Source organism: Heterodontus francisci, chromosome 25, assembly GCF_036365525.1.
Source record: "Heterodontus francisci isolate sHetFra1 chromosome 25, sHetFra1.hap1, whole genome shotgun sequence".
Taxonomy (NCBI): domain Eukaryota; kingdom Metazoa; phylum Chordata; class Chondrichthyes; order Heterodontiformes; family Heterodontidae; genus Heterodontus; species Heterodontus francisci.
Window position 1 is genome coordinate 25,800,283 of NC_090395.1, and position 16,231 is coordinate 25,816,513.

A 16,231-nucleotide genomic window follows, 5' to 3' on the forward strand; every position below is an offset into this window, starting at 1 on the left:
AAACTGTAGGTAGGGCTTGCTTTTTAAGTAGTCGAGACTTAAAAGTTTGAAATTTCTGCTATTCCTTCACCTTTTTAGGGCATCATAATTTTGTTTACCACTAATGTCCATTATATTTTCCCTCGACTCAAAAGTACTTTTGATCGTTTCAAGCTGTTGTATAAATGTTACTTGTGTTACGGATAAAATTGAATTGTGTTGTAGCGTGGACATCAGTTAATCACTAATATTGGGACTATCTAATATGCCAGGCCCACAGCTCTATTTATTTGAGTATTCAACTGATGATATGCCATTAATGTATATTTTAGAGAAATTGCATGTCAAGGGGAATCATGATGTCTGTGAGGGTGATTGATTATAAAGGATTGGCACAATCAGTGGAGATTAACGGTCCAGTGTCCTAATCTCAAATGAAGTTTGGGATTTGATGTGCAAGGTAGTTAAGTCTCTAGCATGCTGCTATCCCTTGTAATCAATATGGTTCAAATTTAACAATGCTTTATTCTGTTGGTTTGTGTTGGCAGCTGCTATCTGGGTACAGACAACTTGCACATTCCATGTTAATTGACCATTCAAGGATTAATGGTTATGGTGCAATTACTTTAGATTTATTAACCATTTCCAATTGACTGCCAGGGAATTCTACATCTCGTATGTTGGGATATTTTCAATGTATATTGCAGTCACAAATTTGAGGTGTTGTAGGATTTGAACAGAGGACACAGCTTTTAGCTGGTTATTCAAGCTGTTCTATAGCATTATTTCTTGAATGCAATGTTTTTAAAATAATGTAACCATCCTTAAAATCCTTTCTGCCGTTTTTAATGTTGATTCTGTTTCTCCTTCTAGTATGAAGTGAAATAGAACTGAATTTACCATCTGAAACTGCTGCTTCAAGTTCGGATCACGTTGAGAGAAATCAAAATAAGCTGAAACAACCAAAGAGCAAACTGCAGCTAAAGAAAACTTGATCTGAAACCGAAGTTTGTGCCTACTCAACAGCCTACAAAGAGCACTTCCCAACGCTGCTAGACCTTCTACTCTTCTCAGTGCTGTCCTGGGACGCTCTCCAGTGCAGCAAGAATAGGAATTCTCTGCTAGCTTGATAGATCCTTTTCTCTGCTTCTTTGATCACCTTGCATTTGAAAACCTCTTGAGCGTGTGTTAAACAGATCAGACAACAGTACAACGTGCAATATTCAACATCACCACAAGGTATGTAATCCACCAGGATATTTACTGAAAAGAAACTAATCCAGCCCTGTTAGCGTAATGGAAATGCTTATCTCAATTGGAAGGATACCCCACAAACCTTGTAGCCTCTACCCTCATATTGTTTTGCATCTTTTAGACCTTCCCCTTTCCAACAACAATCTGCATTTCTATAGCCTGGTCAGCGTGGAAAATGTTGAAGGTCACTTCATGGGAAAGAAGGACACCAACCAATAGTGAAAAAGTTAGGAGAGGTGACCAAAGGCCTGGCTGAAAAGATAGAATTTGAGGAGGCTTTGAAGCCTGGAACAGAGATGGCAAAATGCAGAGTTTAAGGAGGGAGTTTGAGAATAGGGCTGAGATGGTTGAAAGATTTGTCACTGATAATTGGGGGAAGTGCATAGATTGACTTCTGAAGACCAATGGACGTGGGCTTGGACATAAGGCTGGAGGAAGTTGGAACAGCTTGGGGCAAGGCCATGACAAGACTGGTAAATTTCTTCTCTTTTCACCCTTCTTAGCAATGCACCTTCTCTCAACTCTCAATTGACAGTGCACCAGAAAATCCTTGGAAATAGAATTTGATTAAAATCTATTTCTGCATGATTAGCTCCACAGAAGATTGCTGCCACTTAACCCTTGTTCTATTCATATGTGGTGCATTGGTAGTGTAACTTCATGAGAAATTATAAAACATTAGATGATTCAGTCCCTGTATGCTAAATCTCCCCCTCCAGAAGAGAGTCTGCTGCATGCCCTTGAAGGGAGAAGACTGCATACAAATACAATTGGTTTGAAATGAACCAAACAAAGCATTGGTATTAAAATTGATATTTGCAGTGAAGAATTGAATTACAAAAGGGATACATTTATTTGTGACAAAATGTGCTACTGTTACCAGAAACTTAACTATTTTAGCTAGTTCAACAATTGAATTATAAACTTTAAGTGTGCCATGACATGGTGGTAGGTGCGACAAAAGTGCTTTTGTGGTACCTAATGAAGATCTCCCATTTAATTAATTTGAATACAAATGTGCTCAGCCCAACATGACTGTGGAATAAAGTTCTCAGCAAATATAAATGCCATATTTGCTTATACAGTATAACTTGATACTGACTTGGATGTCTAGGTTAGCAACCCATGTTCTTAAAGATTGCTTAACTTTTTGTGTACTGTGTCCCATATGTTGCAGAGATTGGCATTACAGGGCAATAGCTCCTCCGAGAAATACTTCTCCACAAGCAAAATGTGGGATTTTACAGAGCAGCCCGAACGATCCTTTGGATTATTTTTACTTCTGTATTTCGTTATAATCACTAATTTGAAATGCTTTTGTTTTTAGGTGAGAACAGAAAATCCAGACTACTTGCACAAATATGTAGAAATTGAGTAGAAACATTATCTTTTATGCTTCTACTTCATCTGTTTTGTGAAAGTCCAATGAATAGCATTTATGGAGGTCTTAATGCAAATTTGTTTTTGGCAGGCTGGCTACATAAGGAAATTCTAGTTAAAGTTAATAATTTTATATCCTGCCTATGATGCATTTCATTTCACAGTGAAGCTCTCTCTATCTTCTGCAAAGGATGCAGTGCAATGCAAAATTGAAGTGTGTATTTTCTTCAGTGTTTGCTGGATTAGTGAAGAGTATAATGCAGTATTCTAGTACATTTAACTGAACATCTTTGGGGAGAAAAAATTACATAACATTGTTTTGGGTATTGAGATCTCTATAAAACTCGAGCCTGTTTACATAGATCATGAAGCAAGGTATGATTGAGTTTAAAGATGTTTTGACCCAAGTGCTCTGACTCCATTCAGTTCTAAATTTAAAGATCAAATTTTTTTTCTTTGGTCGTCAGTCTAGTGGAGCAGTAGCATTGTACACTCTGCATCAAGACTAAGTGCAGTCTTTAGATGTTGCAGCAGTAGAATTTGGGAACATTGGATCAGCATGCACCGGTGTAATTTTAAAGTTGCATCTTCTGTTGGGTACAGAGGAATTTAGGATGGAAATGTACATTTTTGAAGGAAATTGCTTGTATTAACTTGGCAAACTGTAATTATGCCCTCCTGCCAGTAGCAACAGTGTACTTAATGGAAAAAGTTGACTGGAACTGTGCACAGAGAAGATTTTTCAATGTATTATGAATTACTTGCCCACAGCATTGTCGACATCCAAGTCAAGCAGGGTGAGAGGATAGAGGATAATTGGAACGGGGTGTGTAGGTATAAATTCTTAATCGGTTATAGATGAATGTAAAATAAGCATAATTGCTTACTCTTTTTTTTCTTTCCCCCCCCCCCTGTTTAAAGTCAATCTCATCCCAGCTGGATATTCTTTAGCTGAAGTTATGGTAGTTTGGGAAACAGTAGTTATTGGAACTCAAAAATTTCTTTATAGAACAGGCTGAAGAACTTGACAAAGCATGAGGTAGATAGCTTCAAAATATTTTTATTTAAAAAAAAAATTCAAACAATACCGGAAAGACGCTTACTGTGTAAACCATTTCTCTTATCCCCTCTCTGGTCCCAGTGCCTTAGCATTAAAAAAAATTATCTGTTTTGAAATTTATCCTTACTTTCAAAAGTTAAGGAAAGTATTCCATCTTGAGCGCTGGAAGCTAATTTTTTAAAATGTAAATCGAACTAACATTATTGCCCTTTTCTTACATGGGTGAGAAATTTTTTATTGATTTGGCATTCTCTTTAGTGAAATTGAAATTAGATTTCTTTAAAGTAATTTTGTTCATGGGGCTTGTGGATTTTCCTGCAACTTTGTTTACTGGCTATCTTTTTGCTCATATGTCTGACGGCTGGCAGGTAAATTCAGATAAGTATTAAAAGATGTGGTTTGGAAGTTTGTGTTTTAGCAAGATTAAAATGGCTTTTACTGCAACTATGTTGGGGGCTTTTCATTGCTAAATGTTTCACGCTCATTGAATTTAATTGAAATTTGAGGTAACAGAAGGAATCAGGTGGATGTTGTCTGTATGGATTTTAAAACGTATACCACACACAAGGCAGTTTAACAAAGTTGAGGTTCATGGAATAGGAGGGTCAGCGTCCAATTGGGGGGGAAAAAAATTGGCTTAAGGACAGAAAATGTTTTTCACACTGGAGGATTGTAGGCGCTGGTATTAAAGGCCTGCTCTGGTCTGCAAAAAGAAAAAAACCCGACTTGAGCCCGACAGAACCACATCCGACCCAGCCCAAGTACTTCTATTTTTTTCCGCGCCCAACCCAACCATCAGTTAACTTTCCATTTTTTCACTTTCTTGTTGATCTGCACGTGCTTAAAATAACTAACAAAACCACCTTTCTAGTCAAAAAATGTAATTAACAGTGGAGCGACTTAACTGTGATAGAGCGTACCCGACCCCGACACATCGTCGGGTTCGGGTCGGGTAGCAGGCCTTTAACTGGTATTTCCCCAAGGGTCAGTGCTAGGGCTACTTTTTTTTGCTATATATAAATTACTTGGATCTTGGAATACAGTAGAATTTCAGAATTTGCCAATTATACCAATATTGGAGTGGTAAGCAGTGAGGATGATGTGAGCTGCCTGAAATAGGACAGACTAGCAGAATGGGCAGACAAGTGGCAGATGGAATTTAATGCTGATAAGTGTGAGGTGATGCATTTTGGCAGAAGGGATAGGGCGAGGCAATATAGGCTTAATGGCGCAGTTCTAAAGAGCGTGCAGGAACAGAGACCTGGGGGTGCATATGCATCGATGTTTGAAGGCAGCAGGACATATTGAGGTAGTGGTTAGCAAAGCATGGAATCTTGGGCTTCATTAAATATAGGCATTGAATACAAAAGCAGGGAAGTTATGCTGAACCTTCAAGCTCTAATTAGGCCCCAACTGGAGTATTAGAACATTAGAACATTACAGCGCAGTAAAGGCCATTCGGCCCTCGATGTTGCGCTGACCTGTGAAACCATCTGACCTACACTATTCCATTTTCATCCATATGTCTATCCAATGACCACTCAAATGCCCTTAAAGTTGGCGAGTCTACTACTGTTGCAGGCAGGGCGTTCCATGCCCCTACTACTCTCTGAGTAAAGAAACTACCTCTGACATCTGTCCAATATCTATCACCCCTCAACTTAAAGCTATGTCCCCTCGTGTTTGCCATCACCATCCGAGGAAAAAGACTCTCACTATCCACCCTATCTAACCCTCTGATTATCTTGTATGTCTCTATTAAGTCACCTCTCCTCCTCTCCAACGAAAACAACCTCAAGTCCCTCAGCCTTTCCTCGTAAGACCTTCCCTCCATACCAGGCAGCATCCTAGTAAATCTCCTCTGCACCCTTTCCAAAGCTTCCACATCCTTCCTATAATGCGGTGACCAGAACTGCACGCAATACTCCAGGTGCGGTCTCACCAGAGTTTTGTACAGCTGCAGCATGACCTCGTGGCTCCGAAACTCGATCCCCCTACTAATAAAAGCTAACACACCATATGCCGCCTTAACAGCCCTATTAACCTGGGTAGCAACTTTCAGGAATTTATGTACCTGGACACCAAGATCTCTCTGCTCATCTACACTACCAAGAATCTCCCCATTAGCCCAGTACTCTGCATTCCTGTTACTCCTTCCAAAGTGAATCACCTCACACTTTTCCACATTAAACTCCATTTGCCATCTCTCAGCCCAGCTCTGCAGCCTATCTATGTCCCTCTGTACCCTACAACATCCTTCGGTACTATCCACAACTCCACCGACCTTCGTGTCATCTGCAAATTTACTAACCCACCCTTCTACACCCCCTTCCAGGTCATTTATAAAAATGACAAACAGCAGTGGCCCCAAAACAGATCCTTGCGGTACACCACTAGTAACTAAACTCCAGGATGAACATTTGCCATCAACCACCACCCTCTCGTCTTTCAGCTAGCCAATTTCTGATCCAAAGCTCTAAATCACCTTCAACCCCATACTTCCGTATTTTCTGCAATAGCCTACCATGGGGAACCTTATCAAACGCCTTACTGAAATCCATATACACCACATCCACTGCTTTACCCTCATCCACCTGTTTGGTCACCTTCTCGAAAAACTCAATAAGGTTTGTGAGGCACGACCTACCCTTCACAAAACCGTGCTGACTATCGCTAATGAACTTATTCTTTTCAAGATGATTATAAATCCTGTCTCTTATAACCTTTTCCAACATTTTACCCACAACTGAAGTAAGGCTCACAGGTCTATAATTACCAGTTCTAGTCACCACACTTTAGGAAGGATGTGAGTGTACTTGATAGGGTGCAGAAGAGATTTACCAGAATGGTTCCAGGAATGGGGGAGGTTAGCTCTGAGGTTAGGTTAAAAAAAGCTGGTGTTCTCCCTGGACCAAAGGAGATTGAGGAGAGATTTGATAGAGGTGTACAAGATTATGACAGCTTTGGATAAGTTAGACAAGGAAAAATTGTTCCCATTAACTGCTGGTATGAGGTCGAGGGGACACAGATTTAAGGTTTTCGGCAAGAGATGCAGGGGGAATGTGAGGAAGGACTTTTTTTACGCAGCGAGGCCTGGAACACTCTGTCCATTAACGCAGCAGAAGGGGAGGCAGTCAATGATTTCAAAAGCAAGTTGATTGGGCACTTGAAGGAAATAAACTTGCGGGGGCTTGCGCAGGAGAGTGGGTCTGACTGGATTGCTCCACAAAGAGCCAGCATGGACTCAATGGGCTGAATTGCCTCCTTTTATGCTGTAAATGACTGACTCTCCTGAAAATGCTGCAGGGCACCATTTTGGAATAACTCTGGAAAATTTCCAAAATAACTTGTATAAAATCCTGACTTGCTGATTTCATAGAGTTGATCAGCACATTGTTGTCAAAGGCACTGCACAAAGGATTTTCCACCACTCTGATTCAACAAGTTTTTTTTTCTGATCATGTGCACACACTTTAAAAACCGTCAAACAGCCATCTGAATATGGCTGGCATTCAGAAGGGCTTTCTGAAGAGTCATTTAAAAGCTTCTTAGGGGGTGGAAGGTTATTGGGCGTAGGTGGAAATGTGAAGTAATCAGTTCAGTCATGAACTTATTGAATGGCGGAGCAGGCTCGAGGGGTTAAGTGGCCTACTCTTAATTTGTATTTTTGGATGAACAGCACATTGCCATGATGGAGAGAACTTATCTGCTTAAATCTTGTCTCCTATCAAACGTTGTTGCCTAACCCCAGTAGTCCAGTGGGTGCATAGTCCCAGACCCTGAAGCTAATATTTTTTGTTTGCAGTTTCATGACTCCTGTTCATAATGTTACAAGAGTCTTTTTTTGTGTTAAAACTTGGAAATCTGTTTTTAAAACACTTAAAGGATTTAATGGACATTGCAACATCTGGAGATAGCGGAACATTATGGATGCATTGAAAATAAAAAGGAAGGTCAGCAAGAGGTTCCTGTTTTTGACCAGTGAACAAATACTGGAAACCAGGTGATTTCAAGAAACATCACAGGGGGTTGACTTGAGAACTATTCTTTGACAATAGAGAATTTCTGACTAACATGAGACTTGGGGGAGGAAAAAGTTAGTTTCACTTTGAACTGTTAAAAGATGCTGTTTTTCGGACCAAAAGCAGGCAGTTAGAATCTGCATATGGACCTGCCAGGCGGTTAGAAGAAAAACCAGACAACAATTACCTCTTTACAGAATCCCTGTTCTTGAACAGCAAAGGTTGTATGAAGTTAGACTGTTGCCTCCTGTATTTTTGCGGAAATCTTGCATCTTTAAAAGGACTTTCTCATCGAATATGTGAGGGAGCTGACACCTCTGTTGCTGCGGGCCTGCTGTAACATCTGTGAAGCCTTCTGCAGTTGAATTTCTTTGAACGCCTCCCCAAACAGACTGCTCATCAACGTTGCCTGGAAAAGTTCCTAGTGGCAGCCAGCTATTTGACTTTGGGACACCTTGCCAAACCAAAGGACTTTCAGATCATTGCAGTTGAAGTTTTTAATTCCTTCTATTCCTTTATAGCAGCTGTAACCAAAAATCCCTTTTTTCCCAGTTAACTGGTTTTTGGATGTGAGAGGGCTGGGATATATATTTTAAAAAGAAAAAGGGGCTTTAATATTTCAATATGCATAATATTTACTTCATTATCAGTTAAGACTTGGTTTATAATCTTTCTTAAAGAAACCTGATTGGTGTGCTTTACTCTGGGACAAAGAGTATCTAATTGGCTGTTTCAGTAAGTGGGAAAAGTTATTGATACATTGTGGAGAAGTGGGACTGAATTAAGTGTGCTCCTCCCGCCATGGTCATATCAGTGGGGGCTCTTGTCAGGACTAACCCAACACCGATATCATTCACTTAAGTGGGGTAATAATTGGAAAAAAAAACCAGGTTTCTTGTATAATAGGGTAAAGTTTATACCACTAGAATGTCTAGCAGTTGCTGTGACTTTTCTGGGGAAGGAGGAGGTATCCCTCAATGACTTGCAAAGCTTAACCAAGGTTAAACTAAACATTGGCAACACAGTTGGGGTTAGAATTGAAATCGGGTGCTAAAACAGACGTAATTGAGGTAATAGCTTGACATTTAAAATTGGAAGATGATGACTGTAAATCAGAGGGTAATGCAGTTGAATTATCACAAATGGAACAACTTAAAGAAATAGAATTGGAAAGACTTAAGCTTGAACTTCAGAGAAAGTGGCAAAAAAAGCAAGGGAATTCAAATTTAAAAAGGATGGAACTAAGATAAAGGGTGGTCTTGACTCTAGTGAAAGTTCTCAGTCAGAGAGATACAGCACTGAAACAGGCCCTTCGGCCCACCGAGTCTGCTGACCATCCACCCATTTATACTAATGCTACATTAATCCCATGTTCCCTACCACATCCCCACCTTCCCTCAATTCTCCTACCACCTACCTACACTAGGGGCAATTTATAATGGCCAATTTACCTATCAACCTGCAAGTCTTTGGCTGTGGGCGGAAACCCACATGGTCACAGGGAGAACTTGCAATCTCCGCACAGGCAGTACCCAGAACCGAACCCGGGTCGCTGGAACTGTGAGGCTGCAGTGCTAACCATTGTGCTGCCCTGGTGGGGAAAAATCTGTCTCCAGTCCAGGATCCAGCAAAAAACTGTTCTAAATTTATGCAAGCTAATTCTAAGTTTGAGGAAAGGGGCATAGAGGCATTTTTTCATTTCTTTTGAAAAGATAGCCAAACAAATGAAATGGCCAAAGGAAAGCTGGACACTGCTTATGCAAAGCAGGTTGATGGGCAGAGCTCATGAAGTTTGTGCCATGCTTTCTGAAGAGGCTTCTGCAGACTGAGATTCTAACTGCGTATGAGTTGGTCCCTGAAGCTTACTAACAGAAGTTTCAGAACATCCGGAGATTGGCTGGGCAGATTTGTATAGAATTGGAGTGTAAAGCAAATTAATTTTGATCATTTGATATGGGCACTGAAGATGGAAGCCATGTACGAGAATGTTGGAGAACTGATTCTCCTGGAAGAATTTAAAAATTCACTCCCTCCAGTAGTGAGATCTCATGTAGGGAACCAGAAGGTTTCAAGGGCCAGGCAAGCAGTGGAAATTGCTGATGATTTTGAGCTTGTGTATAAGTCCAAATCCTGGAAGGATGGAAGGTGGGAGAGTGAAAGGAAGGCAAGTAGCCAGGGACAGGAAGGGACTGCTGGGAACGCCCCAGGGTCTCTTTTTTTTTTTTTTTTCTTTCCCCTTTTTTTTTTCAGGCCAGAAAGAAAGGTGCTGAGGGTGAACGTGAGATCCGCAAGCTGAAGTGCTACCTTTGCCACAAGGTGGGACATTTTCGTTCAGTGCTGGAAGTTGCGAGGTAAACCCATAAGACTTGTTGGGGTACTTAGTTAATGCAGAGAAAGGGGTTCTGACTGAGTGTAGCAGATCAGGTTGTAGTTTTGGCAGCTGTAAAGCCAAATGGAAAAATCAATGAGTGTAGAGGTTGAGAATAAGATACCTGAAAGTTATAGGGAAGTCTTGTAGAAAGGAAAAGTAACTCCATATCCCTCAAGTGAGGCAGGCAAATCCATAGTTATACTTGGATACAGGAGCAACCCAAGCTCCTGCTGCGGAAAGGTATAGCATTTCCATCAGAAAGCGCACAATGTTAAAGTTTTAGTGAATGGTATTGGTGGGGAGTATATATCTGTACCTTTTGTATCGAGTGCACCTAGAGTGTGACCTTAAGTCTGGGGCGGCAACTAGGAGTTGTCCATAGTTTGCCAGTAGATGGAATTGACCCCCTGAGGGAATGTTTTGGCCGGAGCAAAAATATTAGTTTCTCCCATAGTCGCTGAGAAACCAAGTGAAATTAGAGACACAAAAGTTGCAGGAAAAATTTCCAGGAATTTTTCCTTCATGTGCAGTAACCCGAGCAATGGCTAAACGAGTTCCATTGTCGGAGATAAAATTGTTACCACAGACAGCCAAATACCTAAAACTTTCTTTGGGGATTTAGATAATCCAAATGAAGTGGTTAATAAATCTTCTCTGATCACAGCTCAACAAGCTGATCCAGAGTTAAATAAAGTGGCACAATCAGCTCTGACAGAAGCTGAGGCAAAAGGATATCCAGATGGCTATTTTCAAGATGGGGATCTGATGAGGAAATAGAGACCACCTCTCAGACCTGCGGAAGACGTGTGGATGGTTGTTTGACAAGTAGTGGTACTAAGTATTGCTGGGAATTATTAAGGTAGTGCCTGCTATAGGAATTTTATGTCATATGGGGATCTGGAAGACCAAATCACATATAAGTCAACATTATTACTGGCCAGGTCTTAGCAAGGACGTGGTACAATTTGGCAAAACATGCCATACGTGCCAGATTGTGGGAAAATTGCAACCTGCCTTAAAACTGGCACCTCTAATTCTCATACCAGTTACTGGAGAACCATTTAGCAGGGTGGTAGTGGTAGAGAAGTTAACCCAATTCTTTACTAGATCTAGGTTACCAATTGAAGTTCAGTCAGATCAAGGTTCCAATTTTATGTCTTAATGTTTCAAGAAGTTATGGGTAATTTGGGTATCTCAAAGTAAAGCCTTCAGCATACCACCCAGACGCCGGGAGCTTTAGAAAGGTATCATCAGACTCTCAAAACAATGATCAGGGCATACTGTTGTGAATATCTCCAAGATTAGGATAAAGGGCTAGACTGATTTTTATTTGCCACTAGAGATGTTTCCCCTGGTTGGGGAGTCTAGAACAAGGGAGCACAATTTCCAAATAAGGAGGAAGCCACTTAGGACAGATGAGAAATTCCTTTAAACAGACAGTTGCAAATCTTTGGAATTCTCTACCCCAGAGGGCTGTGGAAACTCTGTCATTGAGTATGTTTAAAGTAGAGATTGGCAGATTTCTAAATGCTAATGATATAAAGTGATGGGGGATAGTGTTTGGGGGGGGTGGGAAAGAGAGGCATTGAAGTAGGTGATTAACTATGATATTGAATGGTGGAGCAGACTCGATGGGCTGAATGGCCTACTACTCCTATGTTCCTATGAATGAGTCTACAGGTTTTGTCTTTTTGAATTGGTTTACAGACATGAGATAAGAGGTCCTCTAAAACTAAAAGAGGTTTTTAGAACCGAGGGATAAATCTTCTGTACTATGTATCCGTGCTCCAGGAACAGCTCAGCAACACCTTTTTTAAAGCATCCCAAACCACTGTGAAAGAATGGGTAGACAAGCGTACAAAGACCTGAACATTTCAACCAGGGGATGAAATTTTAGTATTGCCTTTACAGGGTGAACCATAGAAACACAGTTCACTGGTCCGTATAAAGCGGTCAAAAGAATTGGCAAGATAAATTATTTGGCACCCCAGATCACTGGAAAAAGTCGACCTACTTAATAGTGGGGTCTGGCAATATTTTAAAACTAAAATGGGTTCTTTTAAGTCTATAAAGGTCCTAAAAGAACTGAAGTCTTTATGAATTTATTTGGGTGAATCTGCTCGAATGATCATCAATGGCTGGTTAGTAACTCCGTGTTCCACTTCAACTTTGAATATCCTTGCTGAACCTGTGCAAGACATGGAGAGAAGAAAAACTACATCAGCCACTGGACTCTAAAGTGGATTACCAATTTGTGCTGAACTCTGGGAAGTTTTGTGCTGCGGTTTGTAGCCACTGGGGATTAGGTAGAGATAGCCCGAGCTCAGTTTTAGAACTCTTACAGCTAGCAGAAAGACTTAAAAAAAAACATTGTTTGGACTTTAAACTGAACTGATTCCAGAGGGAAATGGTACTTAATTTTGCTGCATCACCAGTTCCTTTTACTTTTCCTCCCATTGTGAATATGTAGTTGAATAGAGCCAGATTTGTTTCTTCATGGGTGAGGGTACGTCGAGCAGAAAAATATGGTATCTAAGTGTAGCTAGTGATGTAACAGAATGCACAAACTATTGGAAAACTCAGCATGGGTAAGTGTATTATATTGGCTTTTTTGAAATGTGCATAGTTGTAGGGGGCTCAGTTAAAATGACAGTTCAAACTCTGCTTGCAGCAGAGCTGTTATGTGGCAGGGTGACACTAGTGTGATAAACTTTTCAGTATTTAAAAACAATCTCATGAAAGTGCTGATTTGTAGCGAGGGGGGCAGAGGTATTATGTGAGCTGTCTTTGCACAAACATGGATGCTTTAGGGGACAACTCTCAATTTTGGTACAGTTCCAGCTGTAACCTAGATTTTTCTTCTAAGAATAAACATTGCTATTTTGTAACTCTTCTGGAAGATTTACTCAAAATAGGCTGATTGTTCTTTGAACCATAGGATTGTGCAAATCAACAACTTGTATCCATATAGTTGTATTGCTGAAAAGAGACATGTTGAAGCATTTTGTCTTGCACTGATCAGGGCAATCCACCTAGAATACCAATGTAAGGGAAAACAACTTTATACTGTATGAGAAGAGGGTGCTGATTGGCAAGTGAACTTGCTTCTACCAATTAGCACCCTCTTCTCATACAGTATAAAGTTGTTTTCCCTTACATTGGTTTTCTTGCAGATTGTCATGATGAATGCAACCATACGACTATTTATATAGTGCCTTTAACATAAAACGCCCTGAGGAGCTTCACAGGAGCATTATAAAATGAAGTATGAAACTGAGCCACAAAAGGAAATATTCGGTTAGATGACCAAAAGCTTGGTCAAAGAGTAGGCTTTAAGGAGTATCTTAAAGGCAGGAAGTGAGATGGAGAGGTGTAGGGAGGGTATTCCAGAGCTTGGGGTCGGGGCAACTGAAGGTGCAGCCATCAATAGTGGAGCGATTTAAAATCAAGGATGCACAAGAGGCTGGAAGTAGGAGTGCAGATATTTTGGAGGGTTGAGGTTGCAGTAGATTAGAGACGGGGAGGGGCGAGGCCATGGAGGGATTTGAAAACAGTGAATTTTAAAATCGACGTTACTTGATCGAGACCGCGTAGGTCAGTGAACACAAGTGATGGGGAAATCTTGCTATTAATTTCTTAGTGTATACTATTGGAGATTTGATAATTTAAGGAAAGGACAGTCCATGCATAATCTCGTGTTCAAAGTACACCCTGCTTTTTTATTTTAATTGTTGGCATGGAGATCAAGTAGGTTCTCCCTTCCCACTAAGCTACCTTAGTGGATATTGATGGGGAATGTTTGGAGCAGTTCCACAGCAAATTTCCCTGAGAGTTGCTATGGAGTTGCATGGTGCTGGGCAACCCCCACTTGTGAAAATTTCCCAGCTGCTACCCTGACCTGGGCATCAGCAATCTGAGGATGCTGCTAAGGCTGGGTTGAACTCGTGCTTCTCTTGTTTCCTGTAGACTAGTTTGTCCCAACATCTAACAGGAAGCAAGGCACCACTTGAACTCCATGTACTAGTTCTCGTTCAATAGTTGGGTAGTTTAGTTTGTATTCAAACTGTATTTGTGCAAGTAACTAAACTTCAGAGGTGTTTTGAAATGGCAGTTTTTTTTTTTTTAAACCTGGTGCCTGTCCAGTTTTTCTTCCCTCCTTTAACATCCCTTCCCCTCCACCTAGCTACAAGTTACCCTCTGGTACCTTGCTCAAATGAACTTCATCCAAGCCTGTGTAAGCCTTCTGAGCCTAACCCTCATGAGCACATGCATTACAAGCCTTGGCTGTTTTTTTTTTTTGCTTCCCTAAATCATGAATGGCCAGGCTACCATAACATTCCCATTACCACCCTGACTGAGGTTATCTAACTGTAAGCAGACTGAGTAATGAAACTGAGACCTTTCTGGTCTGTATTGCCTAGCTACTTGCTGGATTAGCTTGTTAATCCAATGTGGATCCCAGTTTCAAAGTTTATATTGCTGGTTAGTTCCAGCATTTTCATCTATCTTGTGGCTTGTATAGAAAATCAAGTTTTTTGCAATGCTTTGTGTTCTTTTGATTTAGAAATTTGAATGTTTTTCTTCTGGCTTTGAAGAAACTTGAGATTATGTACATAGTTTATGACCTACATTTATGGATGTGTTCTATAATGCTGTACTTTCATACTCCAGCTTTATAAGATGGAGAGCCTCTACGCTATGTCTTCAGAGCATCTTGCTCCTCCAGCTCCTAGTATACACACTCGCTCGCTTTCAACTACACGCTCTGCCTCAATCAGTGCTAAAAAACAGAAGAGAATTCCTCTTTATCAGAGATCAGTAAGTAGGGAAGAACTGACTAGTGATCCAGTTGTCATACTAACAGCATGTAGTAATGGTAGCATTGCCATTTGATGTGCTGACTTGGGAAGTAAATGCACTTGCATGGACTCCAGTTGAATGCTAATTCTTAAGATATAAACTTCTGACAAACAGGGTATCAGAGCAACACTAGGTTTATCTTGTTTGTGGTTTGTAATATGGGGACATTTGAATGGAATTGAATTATACCAAATATGAGACTGAATCCAAAGTATATTAACCATGTCTGTCTTTGACCTGATGAGCCTGAATTAGAATTGTATGGAACATAGAAATGTTTAGAGGAAATGCTGTTTTTGAGAAAGTGAATGACTTGATGTTACTGGGCTTCAAAGGTCATTCTTCTTGGAGCAAAAGGAAGAAAATCTACACCAGGTATAGTTGTCCACTTACAAAGCACCAAAACTGGAAAGGTGCTTTGCATCTTTAATCGGTAGGGCCATGGGTAGCAGAAACAGCATTTGAGAAAGTAATGTGCAAAATACAGCAGCCGCTGGAAAACAAGAAAAAAATGCTGGAAACACACAAGTCAGTCAGTATATCTGGAGAGAACAGATAATATGTTTTGGGTAGACCCTTCAAAAGTGGAATGTGGTGGACTGTAAAATGTCCAGTTAGAATTCAACTCATTATGAATAGGGAAAAATGAAGACTTAATTCCTAAAATATACCCTTTTTATTGTACTATTTAACTGTCAAATAACACCAATAAAACTTAGCAGATTGGAGAATAGATCTTATGTTGGCCTGAGGTAAATATTGCAGTAATTTTTATGTTTGAGGTTCTTTGTCCCATTGAATAAGCAGAAGTGGAAATGATCCCCATATTCAAAACTGCCACTCAAACTTGTGTCCTGTAGTTGTCATTGGTTTTGCCAAATTTTTGGCAACTGTCTTGAAACTCTTCTGCTTGAAGAAAATTGTTACAGCCAAAACTCTGTTCAAGTCAGAGGTAAGACTTGTTATAAACATTTCTAGATACCTGACTTCTGGCAACATCCATTTTTAGAAATGATGAGTATATATGTTTTTAACATACTGACACAAAGCTGCTTGTTTTTGTTAATTGAACACTGATTAATGTAGTTGCATGTTGAACTCAAGCTGACAACCTTTTGAACTTTTGCAGCAGTGATTATTGATTTTATTTTAATTGACCTGTTGGGTCCTTTAGCTTTTTTTGCACCTGTTTCTTAGAAATGCTGTATGGATCATTTTAGATGAAAATACTGTGGCTGATTGCTGAAGAATCTGAATTTTAATCTGACTCTGGGGTGTTTTATTTTTAGAGAAGGCAAGCATTAT

General features: G+C 40.2%; 1 protein-coding gene across 3 annotated transcripts in view; it reads left to right on the forward strand.

Annotated features, from left to right (window-relative positions):
* Positions 1-16,231, forward strand: part of csde1 (cold shock domain containing E1, RNA-binding) — a 129,058-nt gene that overhangs the window by 17,358 nt on the left and 95,469 nt on the right. For all 3 annotated transcript variants that reach the window (XM_068057002.1, XM_068057004.1, XM_068057003.1), the window contains exon 2: positions 853-1,218. The gene's annotated coding sequence lies outside the window, so the exon portion shown is untranslated. The remainder of the gene's footprint in view (positions 1-852; positions 1,219-16,231) is intronic.